This window comes from Pan troglodytes, chromosome 11, assembly GCF_028858775.2.
Source record: "Pan troglodytes isolate AG18354 chromosome 11, NHGRI_mPanTro3-v2.0_pri, whole genome shotgun sequence".
NCBI classification, from domain to species: Eukaryota; Metazoa; Chordata; class Mammalia; order Primates; family Hominidae; genus Pan; species Pan troglodytes.
The window spans coordinates 49,503,575-49,514,869 of NC_072409.2; the positions used below are offsets into that span (position 1 = coordinate 49,503,575).

General features: G+C 48.1%; 1 pseudogene; it reads left to right on the forward strand.

Annotated features, from left to right (window-relative positions):
* Positions 1-2,924: 2,924 nt before the first annotated feature.
* LOC100608790 (PEST proteolytic signal-containing nuclear protein-like) lies at positions 2,925-3,380 on the forward strand (annotated as a pseudogene).
* Positions 3,381-11,295: the final 7,915 nt, after the last annotated feature.

Here is an 11,295-nt window from a genome sequence, read left to right on the forward strand (position 1 = left end):
TGGTGTGTGTGTTGTGTAATCTGCATGTGTTGGTGAGTTGTGTATGGTGTGTTGTGTGGATGTGTTTGCATGTGGTGTATGTATGTGTGTGTGTGTTGTGTAGCCTGCATGTATTTGTGTGTGGCATGTGTTGTGTCATCTGTTTGTGTGTAGTGTGTGTGTGTGCGTTGTGTAGTTTGTGTGGTGTGTGTGTGTTGTGTAGGTTGTTGGGTGGTTGTGGGGTGTGGTGTGTGCATGTGTTTATGTGTGGTGCATGTATGCGTTGTGTGTTGTGTAGTCTGCATATGTGTGATGTGTGTTTTGTGTGTGTTGTGTAGTCTGCATGTGTTTGTTGTGTGCGTGCTGTGTAGTCTGTGTGTGTTTGTGTGTGTGGTGTGCATTGTGTAGTTAGTATAGTGTGTGTTGTGTGGTGTGTGCATGTGTTTGTGTGTGGTATATGTGAATGTGGGTTCTGTGTTGTGTAGTCTGTGTGTGTGGGGGTGTGGTGCGCATTGCGTAGTTTGTGTGTGTGTGTTGTGTGCATGTGTTTGTGTGTAGTGTATGTCTTTGTTGTGTGTTGTATAGTCTGTGTGTGGGGGGGTGTGGTGTACATCGTGTAGTTTGTGTGTTGTGTGCATGTGTTTGTGTGTGGTGTATGTGAGTGTGTGTTGTGTAGTCTGCATGTGTTCGTGTGGTGTGTGTGACTATGTGTATGGCACGTGAAAGTGTGAGTGTGTGTCTGCGTTGCAGGGGCCGGCAGTGGGAAGGGAGAGATGCTGAGGATCCCCGCCTGGCTCCTGGAGGTATCCCGGCCTTTTTGCAGGCTTCACAGCTGGTGGGTGTCCTGGCCTGGGGGCATTAGACAAGCAAGGCTTCAGTGATGAGGCTGGAGCGTCAGACCCTGTGGAATCAGGGAAGCTGGGGACCTTAGCTTCCTGAGGTGGCTCGATAAGACTTTGCTCAACCTGAGCAGTGGCACCTAGCAGAAGCAGGCGGGAGGATCCCAAGCGGACATTTTCTTTAAAGCTGGTGGTTAAGGTTCCTAGACAGACACAGGGAACTTGTTGGATAAGTCCCAATCACTCCCACTTCTGCATATATTGGACCAGTGTCCCTGCATTGATGCTGTTGCAGTGTCCTCATTTTCCAAGCGCCCATGGCCTAAGAAAAGGCCAAACAGGACCTAATAGGTGTCTGAGGAGGCTGAGAAAAGAGGCTGGAGGCTGACTGCTGGTCTTGGAGACTCCCCCCGGCAGGGGGCTGAGGAGGGGCTGCGGGGAGCAGTGAGAGCTCTGGAAGCTGCACAGTGGTTCACAAGCGTGGCTGCACATTTAAATCCAGAGGAACTTAAAGCAGCACTTTCACCACACTCCAGCCCAACTGAACACGAATTTCAGGCTTTGTGGTTTTGATCCCCAGGTAATTAGGTTTGTGATCGAGGTTGAAGACCAGCATCTGCCTAGTTCCTAGTGTGGTCCTGGGATCACCTGTGTCTAGACTGTCCAAGTTACAGAGCTAGATCCTTAGACCTAACACAGACTTGGGGTCTGAGGCTATGGGTGGGCCTGGGAACCTGTATGACAGTGCAGTTAATAGGATATTTTTAGTTACACCCCAGTCAAACCAAACCGATTGGGCTCCACATAGGGCAAGGGAAAAGTAAAGAAAGGATGCTTGGCTGGCGAAAAAGGCAGGTGGCCCCACTAAGCATCAAACATGTGGCAGGGATAAGCCTGGGCTCTAGGGGGTGTATAGCCGTGAGAAGAGCAGGCTCCGCTGTCAAAAACATGTGGGAGGAAGACAGCCTAATTAACATGTACAATAAAGTGTGCAAATGCTGCATGTGCAGCGCAGTGTGAAAATGATACATGTATGATGCAGAGTATATATGCTGCATGTGTGATACAGGATGTAAGTGAAACACGTATGCTGCAGGGTGTATCATACCCTGGGTGTAGGCGATGCATGTATAATGCAGAGTGTGAATGCTGCATGTATAATGCAGAGTGTGAATGCTACATGTATGATGCAGGGTGTAAATGCTGCGTGTGCAATGCTGGGTGCAAATGCTTCATGCCGTTGGGCCCTGGCACTGAGGTATGTGCTGGTATCTCCCCCGTGTAGTGATGTCTCAGAACCTGAAGGATGAAACATTGGTCAGAGTTCTTGGTTGCAGACAACAAAATCCACTTTAAAAAAAGAAAAAAACTGGATGGGTCTTAGTAAATCATATTAGTTGGCTTCCACAAGTTCTGGAACAGAGACCCAGCCTGGACACTACCTAGCCAGGAATCAAGCAGCCCTGAAACCACCAGCGACATTCAGAGAGACGCTCTGGGGAAAAGCTGTTGCTGCTACCTCTGGCCCTTAGCACCCTCCACACAGAAGCCTGGTCCCCACCACAGCTTCACCCAAAGCAAACTAATGCCCCAGAAGCTGACCTCAAGGGCTCAGAGGCGGAGAAGCTGTGTGAGGGCCGCGGGAAGTCGGGAATGGCAGGCACAGGTTGGTTCTGGGCTTCCTGTTGCCCTTCGCTGCTGAGTTTGGTCAGTTACTTCACTCTGGTGTGACCAGGCAGCCTCTCCCTGGGGTTCCAGCGTGCCCACAGTGAGGAGGTGCTTCCTCCGCAGCTTCCATAGGGAAGGAAGGCAGAGGCCTGGGGAGGCCTGGCCTGGGCTGACCGCTGAGGCTGCTAGAAACGCCACCCTCTGGGCCCCTGGAGCTCTGCGCCAGGGACGGAGGCAGACTGTGGTGGGTGGACAACAATGCGCTTACTCTTGCGGAATGTTTTAGAAACCGTAGCTTCTTTGCTTGCTTTCTGTAAACATGTATATTGTCCATCAATGGCAAGCATACTTGGAGGTCTTTTTGTGTGGACTGGCATGGGCAGTCAGGCAGAAACATGCTTTGTCAAGAACACAGAAGGGGAGGCCACAGTGGGGAAAATGGCGGAGGGGAGGGGGAGAGCGGAGAAGCCTGAAAAGTCGCAGCGAGCTGGAGCAGCCAGAGGACCTGAAGAGGAAGCAGAAAAACCTGTGAAAACGAAGACCGTTTCTTCTAGTAATGGAGGGGAAAGTTTCAGTCGCAGCACTGAGAAGGGTCAGCTGAAGGAGCTGCAGACCTCCCAACGGAGTCTACAAAGATCTCCACATTGGATTCGCCATAGGTAGTCAGATGATAAAGAAGACATCAGCCATGGCCATCACACTCGGGTCAGGGAGTGAAGCGGAGGAAATGCCTCCAGAAGCCAAGCTGAGGATAAAGAATTCTGGAAGATCCCCACCAACACCAGCCGGACCAAACTCCTTCAATAAAAGGAGTTTGGGTTTTCTGATAACCAGAAGTTATGGGAGCAAAATATAAAATTTCATCTTGGAAATGTCCGTGAACAAGACAATTAAATGATGTGTTTTGAAATTGGGATGGGGGTGGGTGTAAAGTTAAAAGAAACAGTTTCCTTTTTTAAAGAATGGTATAAGGCCGGGCGTGGTGGCTCACACCTGTAATCCCAGCACTGTGGGAGGCCGAGGTGGGCAAATCGCTTGAGGCCAGGAGTTCAAGACCAGCCTGGCCAACATGGTGAACTGTCTCTACAAAAAAAAATACAAAAATTAGCTGGGCATGGTGGCAGGTGCCTGTAATCCCAGCTACTAGGGAGGCTGAGACAGGAGATTTACTTGAACCTGGGAGGTAGAGGTTGCAGAGAGCTGAGATTGCACCATTGCATTCCAGCCTGGGTGACACAGCGAGACTCTGTCTCAAAACAAACAAACAAACAACAACAAAAAGAATGGTATAAGACATTTTGGGAGCAGCTTTATTTTTTTCGTTTCCATTTTTTTTTAAAGATTGAGAGGTACACTAATAAATGAGAGCTTGAAATTTAAAAAAAAAAAAAAAAAAAGAACACTCTCTCTAAGGCCTTGCTCCTCAAAGTACCCACAGCAGACAGCACCTGGGAGCTCCTAAGAAAGGCAGAGTCCCTGGCCCCGCCCACCTGGACTCCTGCACCAGAATCTGCATTTTAAGGAGACCCCACAGGAGTTTCCTGGGAACACTGAGGTAGAACAAGCTCTGAGCTGGAGCTGTTCTCAGCCTGTGTGCAGAAACATCTGGGGAGCTATTCACACTCCTAGGTCCAGGGCACAGCCCAGACCAGTGGAACCAGTGTGCCTGGGGGTGTGGGGGAGGGTGAATTGCAGGGACACCTGTTAATTTTTCCCCAGGCAAGCAGGGCTGAGCATCTGCTCTAGGCTCACCCACCAGCTTTAGCTCACCTGAGCCTGCATCTCCATCTACCTGCATAGTTGCTAATCATGGTCTTTGCCTGACCTTCATCTCTGGACCCTGTGGATCCAGAAACTTCCACCCTGCCCTCACTCTCCTGTGTGGCCTCTGCAACTCTCAACAGAGCTGCATCTTGAAACCCTCCTGCATATACCACGCTCGGGCCACTCCACACCCATTAGCCAGCACCTCTGGGTGCAGGCCAGGACAGTGTCATCTTTCAATTCATTCCTGCCACCCACGTGCTGCCATCGACCTCCCTGCACATCCTCACCTGCCATCCCCCCAGGTAAGAGTCCATCGTGCATTATCATAAACCCCTGTTGCCTGTCCCTGCTACAACTTACACCCTCCCTTCTCCTGTCACCTGTGGGGTCCTTGGCAGATATTTGAACTTGGTTTAATCAAACTCTGTGCTTACTTCATTCCTGCCTCCAAGCAGCCCAGTGCAGGTGGAGGAAACTCTAGAATTCTTGCTAACTAGTCTCATGTTACACTCCCAAGTCAGCATAGCCCTGAGAGGTGACAACTTTCCCTGATCCCTTCATTCATCCCGCGCAGACACAATCACTTCACCTCTCCTTCGTACTCGAATGCCTTATGCCCTCGCCCTTCTCATCACTTGCAGCTGAGAACCTGGCTCATTTTTCACTGGGAAAGTAGACTATAACAAAAGGGACCAGTTACAGGCTCCCACATCTTGTCCACCAACCACTGGCTCTGTCCCAGACAGTGCCTTCCTCCCTGCTGAAGTGGAGAGACTCCCAAAACTTCCTTGGCCAGGCTCACCGTGGGCTCCTGAGCCATCCGTCACTCTTGGTCAGTGGCCTGGCTGCTGTATGTCCCCTGCTCTGATGCATGGTCACCAGCTCCCTTTCTCCTGGCTGGATCTTGTTAGTGCTCAGCATGTGGGGGATGGCCCTCTGTCTGTCTGTGGAGAGTAGATGCTGCCGAAACCCCTGCTGCTTCTCCTCCATTCTCCCTGGGATCCACTGGGGTCAGGCTTTGGTTCCCACCGTCCTACCAGACTGTCTGACCTGTCAGAGGGTTTAACATGGGTGGCCGCGTCCAGCTTCTGGAAATACTCTTCATGGATGGAGTGGCCCTCCCTCACCTTCCCTGCCTTACTGCAGCTCCTTCCAGACTCCTTGGCTGGATCCCTTCCTCATCTGGCTACTCCACCCCTGCAGCCCCCGGGGCTCAGTCTCCACCTTTCTGTCCTCCACTTTCATCCCTGGGCTTTAAATCTCACCTATGTCCTGCCAAATGCTATCTAGAGACCCCCAGCCTCAACCCTCCCTGAACTCCAGACTCTACATGTCCAATGGACATCCCTAACTGAATAAACAACAGCATATATACATGCATTCAACACACGCGTATGACACAGGTATGCATGAGTGCATACTTGTAAATTCAACATAGTCCTCTCAAACCGACATATATATCAATTTACTTAGGCACATAAGCTTCATACATAGGTACATACATCTGTCTATTTCAGTCCTAAAAATTCTGCTTACTGAGTAAAGATTGTGGGAATTGTTTTGCTTATTTTATTAAAATCCAGCTGTATTTATAATTTTTTTTCCTGCCCATGATTCTTTGCAGGCGTGTGGACTGATGATTATCATTTTCAAAGCAAATAAACAGAGCCTTCACTATGGGCTTTTTTGAAAGTCAAAACACTTCCCATGTTTAGGTTCCTGCTTCTCCATGCTGAAGACATGGTGAGAGAATACAGGGGGAGCTGAAGGCGAACAACATAAACTTATGTTTGAGAAGCACCTTTTACTCTATGAAATAAAGTGAGTGTAAACAGTAAATGGAACAACAAGCTTTCAGAGTCAGTGCAGGGCAAGAGCTGGGGAGGGAAGAGCTGGCTGGTCAGGGAGGATGCACTGGAGAGAAAAACCGCCAAATTGGCCGGGACATTCCAGGACATCAGGGAGACCACACAACAGCCCACTGCATCCTGGGGTTCTGCTTCTTACCTGAAAGTCGTGGCAACAAGGGCCCCTCGGTGCTCCTGTGACTGCAGAGGACAATTTGCTTTTTGTTTGTTTGTTTGTTTGTTTGTTTTTTGAGACAGGGTCTCACTCTGTCACCCAGGCTGGAGTGAAGTGGCCGGATCTCTGCTCACTGCAACCTCCGCCTCCCGGGTTCAAGTGATTCTTCTCCCTCAGCCTCCCTAGTAGCTGGGACTACAGGAAACTGCCACCGTGCCTGGCTAATTTTTGTATTTTTAGTAGAGTCAGGGTTTCACCATGTTGCACAGGCTGGTCTCAAACTCCTGACCTCAGGTGATCTGCCTGTCTTGGCCTCCCAAAGTGCTGGAATTACAGGCATGAGCCACCTGGCCCAACCTGACAATTTGGGTTTACAGCTACATCTTTAACACAAACATCCAAAGAAGATTTCACTGAGCAGGATCCTGGGGATGGCTGGAAATGACAGCTGGTGGCCAGAAGCCCCGGAGGAAGCCCCCTAGTGCAGGACTCTGAGCAGCCTTGAGGCTATGTGACCCAGGAAGAACAAAGAGCAAACATGGCCAGACCACGCCATGGGGTGCAGCAGTAGCAGAGGATGATGGTGTGGGCAGAGGTCAGCTTGCTGCAGGATTTGGGGCCAAGTGCCCGGAGCAGGGGCTGGCCCTAGAGGAACCACATGCATTGGCAGGAATGTGATGCACCCGGACTCAGCTGTCCTAATCAGGGTGAAACATAAACTCTGAGGTGAGTTACAGGAAGGACATAACCATGAACCATGAGATCCAAGGTGACAGTGAAGCATTTTGGCCAGCCGAGAGGTGGGGAATCTGCCACAGGGTAGCCTGGCTGTGTGAGAGCTGATAACAGCACTGTAGGTGGCTCCCAGGAAGGTGCAGGTAGAATCCTGACCCCAAACAAAACCCACATTGGGGCAGAGGGAAGGCAGTCCACCTCCCACACTGGATGGGATATCAGGAACTGAGGTCAAAGGCTTCCTAGAATGGCCTTGATCAGGGCGGGATGTGGCCAGCTATAGTGACAAGGCCAGTTGATCATACTTCCAGGAGCGGTTTCCTCTCTGGAAAGATGGCCAGACATGAAAGCGTGGGGCAATGGGCAAGGCCAGTGTCCTGCCCCAGGACCCAGAGCTGGGGCCCACAGAGAGGACAGGTCTCTGTCTACCCAGCTGGCTGGTACAATGCCGTATTAACGTTACAAATTATAACAAAGGAATGCTCGGACTGTCCTCTGACACTACGAATACATGTCCCTTTAAAAAAAAATTAAATTTGAAGTTACTTCGAAATGATAGATGAGGACAATGCAATCAGGAGAAGCAAACAGCATGGGAATAAATTCCATCACGAAACCAGGATGGGCCCCATTTTGGACACTTTTCAATGATGACTCTTGAAGCAGCAATGTTTGGCTTTGGCATAGGGTTAAACAAAAAGTTGATATTCAGGTTAATCTGTGAATTTGTTTATGGGGTTCTCTCTCCTCACTTTATTTAGTGCATGCTCTCTCTGAGATGTGTTCTGCACTGGAAGGATTTCTGAGTAGCATTCTCTCCTAAAGCCCTTTGCAGAAGGTAGACTGTGAAGAGTGTTCCTCAAGGTAAAAATACTGAACAATTAAGAAATCTGCCTGGCTGGGTGTGGTGATATGTGCCTGTAATCCCACCTACTTGGGAAGCTGAGGCAGGAGGGTCCCTTAATCTCAGGAATTCAAGACCAGCCTGAGCAATATAGTGAGACCTTATCTTAAAGCAGAAGGAAAGAAAGAGAAAAGACAGAAAAGAAAGAAAGGAAAGAGAGAAAGAGAAAACAGGCTGGGCGCAGTGGCTCACGCCTATAATCCCAGCGCTTTGGGAGGCCGAGGTGGGCGGATCACCTGAGGTCAGGAGTTTGAGACCAGCCTGGCCAACATGGTGAAACCCGGTCTCTAGTAAAAAAAAAAAAAAGGTATAAAAATTAGCCAGGCCTGGTGGTGCGTGCCTGTAGTCCCAGCTACTCAGGAGGCTGAAGCAGGAGAATCGCTTGAACCCGGGAGGCAGAGATTGTAGTGAGTCGAGATCACACCACTGCACTCCAGCCCTCCAGCCTGGGCAACAGGGTAAGACTCCATCAAAAAAAAAAAAAAAAAAAAAAAAAGAAGAAGAAGAAGGAAAGAAAAAGAAAGAAAATAAAGGGAAGGGGAGTGGGGAGGGGAATACAAAAGAAAAGAAGCCTTCCTAAAGTCACTCAACACTTCACAGTGATTAGCAATATAGGTCCTCTAAGGACACAGAAGCTGCGTGGCACAGGACAACCTGCTCCTGCCAGCGCTCTAAGCTGAAAGCTGGGACAGGATGCCAGGGAAGGCCTGAAAGTCTGCCCTCGCAGGCGGCACACCTGACAGAATTCAGACAGGAGAGAATGATGGCACAAGTCACTTGCAGGATTTGTGTGTATTGCCCGAGAGTGACATGGAGTCAGCCGTGCCGAAATGGGAGGCTCATTGCAGGTAGTACAGGGTGACTTTGTATGTTTACTTCATTACATTTAATCCGTGGGAGGGTCCCCTCACAAGATGTCCTGAGACTTTCTGTTTCCTGCCTCCCACTGCTGAAGGGGAACGAGTTTTGGTCTAATTCAATCTTGCCAGCTGAAAGATCTCTGCCAGGGGCACAGTATATCACTCATTATTTATGAAAGTCCTCTCCAAGTTCCCCCTGTATTCCAGAAACTCATATTTATTATCCAACTTGATTTTGTAGAACGTTTCTCATTGCTTCTACAGGGCCCTGGGCTTCTTTTCTTGGACTTTTTTTGGTTTTTGTTTTAATTTTAGGTTGATTCTGCTTTTGACTAAAGACATCAGTGCTGGCCGGATGTGGTGGTTCACACTTGTAATCCTAGCACTTTGGGAGGCTGAGGCAGGTGGATCGCCTGAGGTCAAGAGTTCAAGACCAGCCTGGCCAACATGGTGAAACCTCGTCTCTACTAAAAATACAAAAATTAGCCAGGCATGGTGGTGGGCACCTGTAATCCCAGCTACTCAGGGGTCTGAGGCGGGAGAATCACTTGAACCCAGGAGGTGGAGGTTGCATTGAGCTGAGATTGCACCACTGCACTCCAGCCTGGGCAACAGAGCAAAAACTCTGTCCCCCACAAAAAGGAGACATCAGTGCCAAATGCTTTGGAGAGTCTGGTGGGGAAGCTGGACCTCTCACTTGCCTGAGTTGAAGCCGGGCCTCAACTCAGGCCTCCCCTTCTCTGGGGCTGAAGGGGACAGTATTCACCAGTCAGGCGTGACTGAGCCCAGCAGAGAAGCTCTAACATCCAGGATTGATGGTAACTTCCAAATGTATTTTGCCCCCAGCTTTATTAAGAAATAACAGGCAAGTAAAAATTGTATATATTTATGGTGTACAACATGGTATTTTGGTATATTTATACATTGTGAAATCATCAAATCAAGCTAATGACTATATCCATCACCTCATCTACTTATCACATTTTTGTGGTGAGAATATTGTCTTAGCAATTTTCAAGTATACACTACATTAATATGAACTATAGCCACCATGCTGTATGATAAATCTTCACAATGTATTCTTCCTGCCTAACTAAAACTTTGTACCCTTTGACCAATATCTCCCCATTTTCCTCACTCCCCAGACCCTAGTACCTCCACTCTACTCTCTACTTCTATGAGTTTAACTTTTTTAGATTCCATACATCAGTGAGATCATGCAGTATTTGTCTTTCTGTGCCTGACTTATTTTACTTAACATAATGTCCTCCAGTTTCATTCACGTAAAAAATGACAAGATGTTTTTCTTTTTTTAAGGCAAAATAGTATTTCATCTTATGTAGGTGCCACATTTCTTTATCCATTCATCCAGTAGTGGACACTTAGGTTGATTCCTTATCTTGGCTGTTGTGAATGAAGCTGCAATGAAGATGGAAGAACAGATATGTCTTCGAGGTGCTGATTTCATGTCCTTTGAATATGCACTCAGAATTGGAATTGCTGGATCATATGGCAGTTCTAGCTTTAATTTTTTTAGGAACTTCCAGACTATTTTCCATAGTGTTTGCACTAATTTACATTTCCATCGGGAGTATTCAAGGGCTCCCTATTCTCCACATCCCAAGGAACACCTGTTATCTTGATCTTGTCTGCTTAATCGTAGCCATCTAATTGGTGTGAGGTATCTATCTTGTCTGCTTGACAACCTCTTTGTGCTTTTGGAGTCATATCCTAAAACTCTTTGCCTCCCCGATGTAAAGAAGCTTTCCCCCTATATTTTCTTCTAGTAGTTTTATGGTTTCAGGTCTTGTGTTTAAATCTCTGTATTAATCTGTTCTCACACTGCTATAAAGATACTACCAGAAATTGAGTAATTTATGAAGAAAAGAGGTTTAATTGACTCACAGTTCCATATGGCTGAGGAGGCCTCAGGAAACTTACAATCATGGCAAAAGGCAAAGGGGAAGCAAGGCACGTCTCACACGATGACAGGAGAGAGAGAGAGAGCGAGGAAGAGGCACACTTTAAAACCATCAGCTCTTGTGAGAACTTCCTCACTATCATGAGAACAGCATGGGGGAAACGGCCCCTATGATCCAATCACCTCCTGCAGAGTCTCTCCCTCAACACATGGGGATTACAATTTGAGATGAGATTTAGGTGCGGAAACACAGAGCCAAACCATATCAGTCTTTAGTCCATTTTCAGTTTATTTTGCACATGTTGTGAGATAAGGGTTCAATTTCATCTCTCTGCATGTGAATATCCAGTTGTCCCAACACCATTTATAGGAGAGACTATTCCTTCCCATTGTGTGTTCTTGGCACCTTTGTTGAATACAATCGACTATCAGTGTGTGGGTTTATTTCTGGGCTCTCTATTCTGTTTCATTGGTCTGTGTGTCTGTCTTTAGGTCCGTACCAAGCTGCTTTGATTATGAGAGTGTAGGGGAGACAAAACTTTACCTTTTCCCATTTAGGATTTTATTTTTGGCTAGGTCTAAGAATTACATTGACACAAG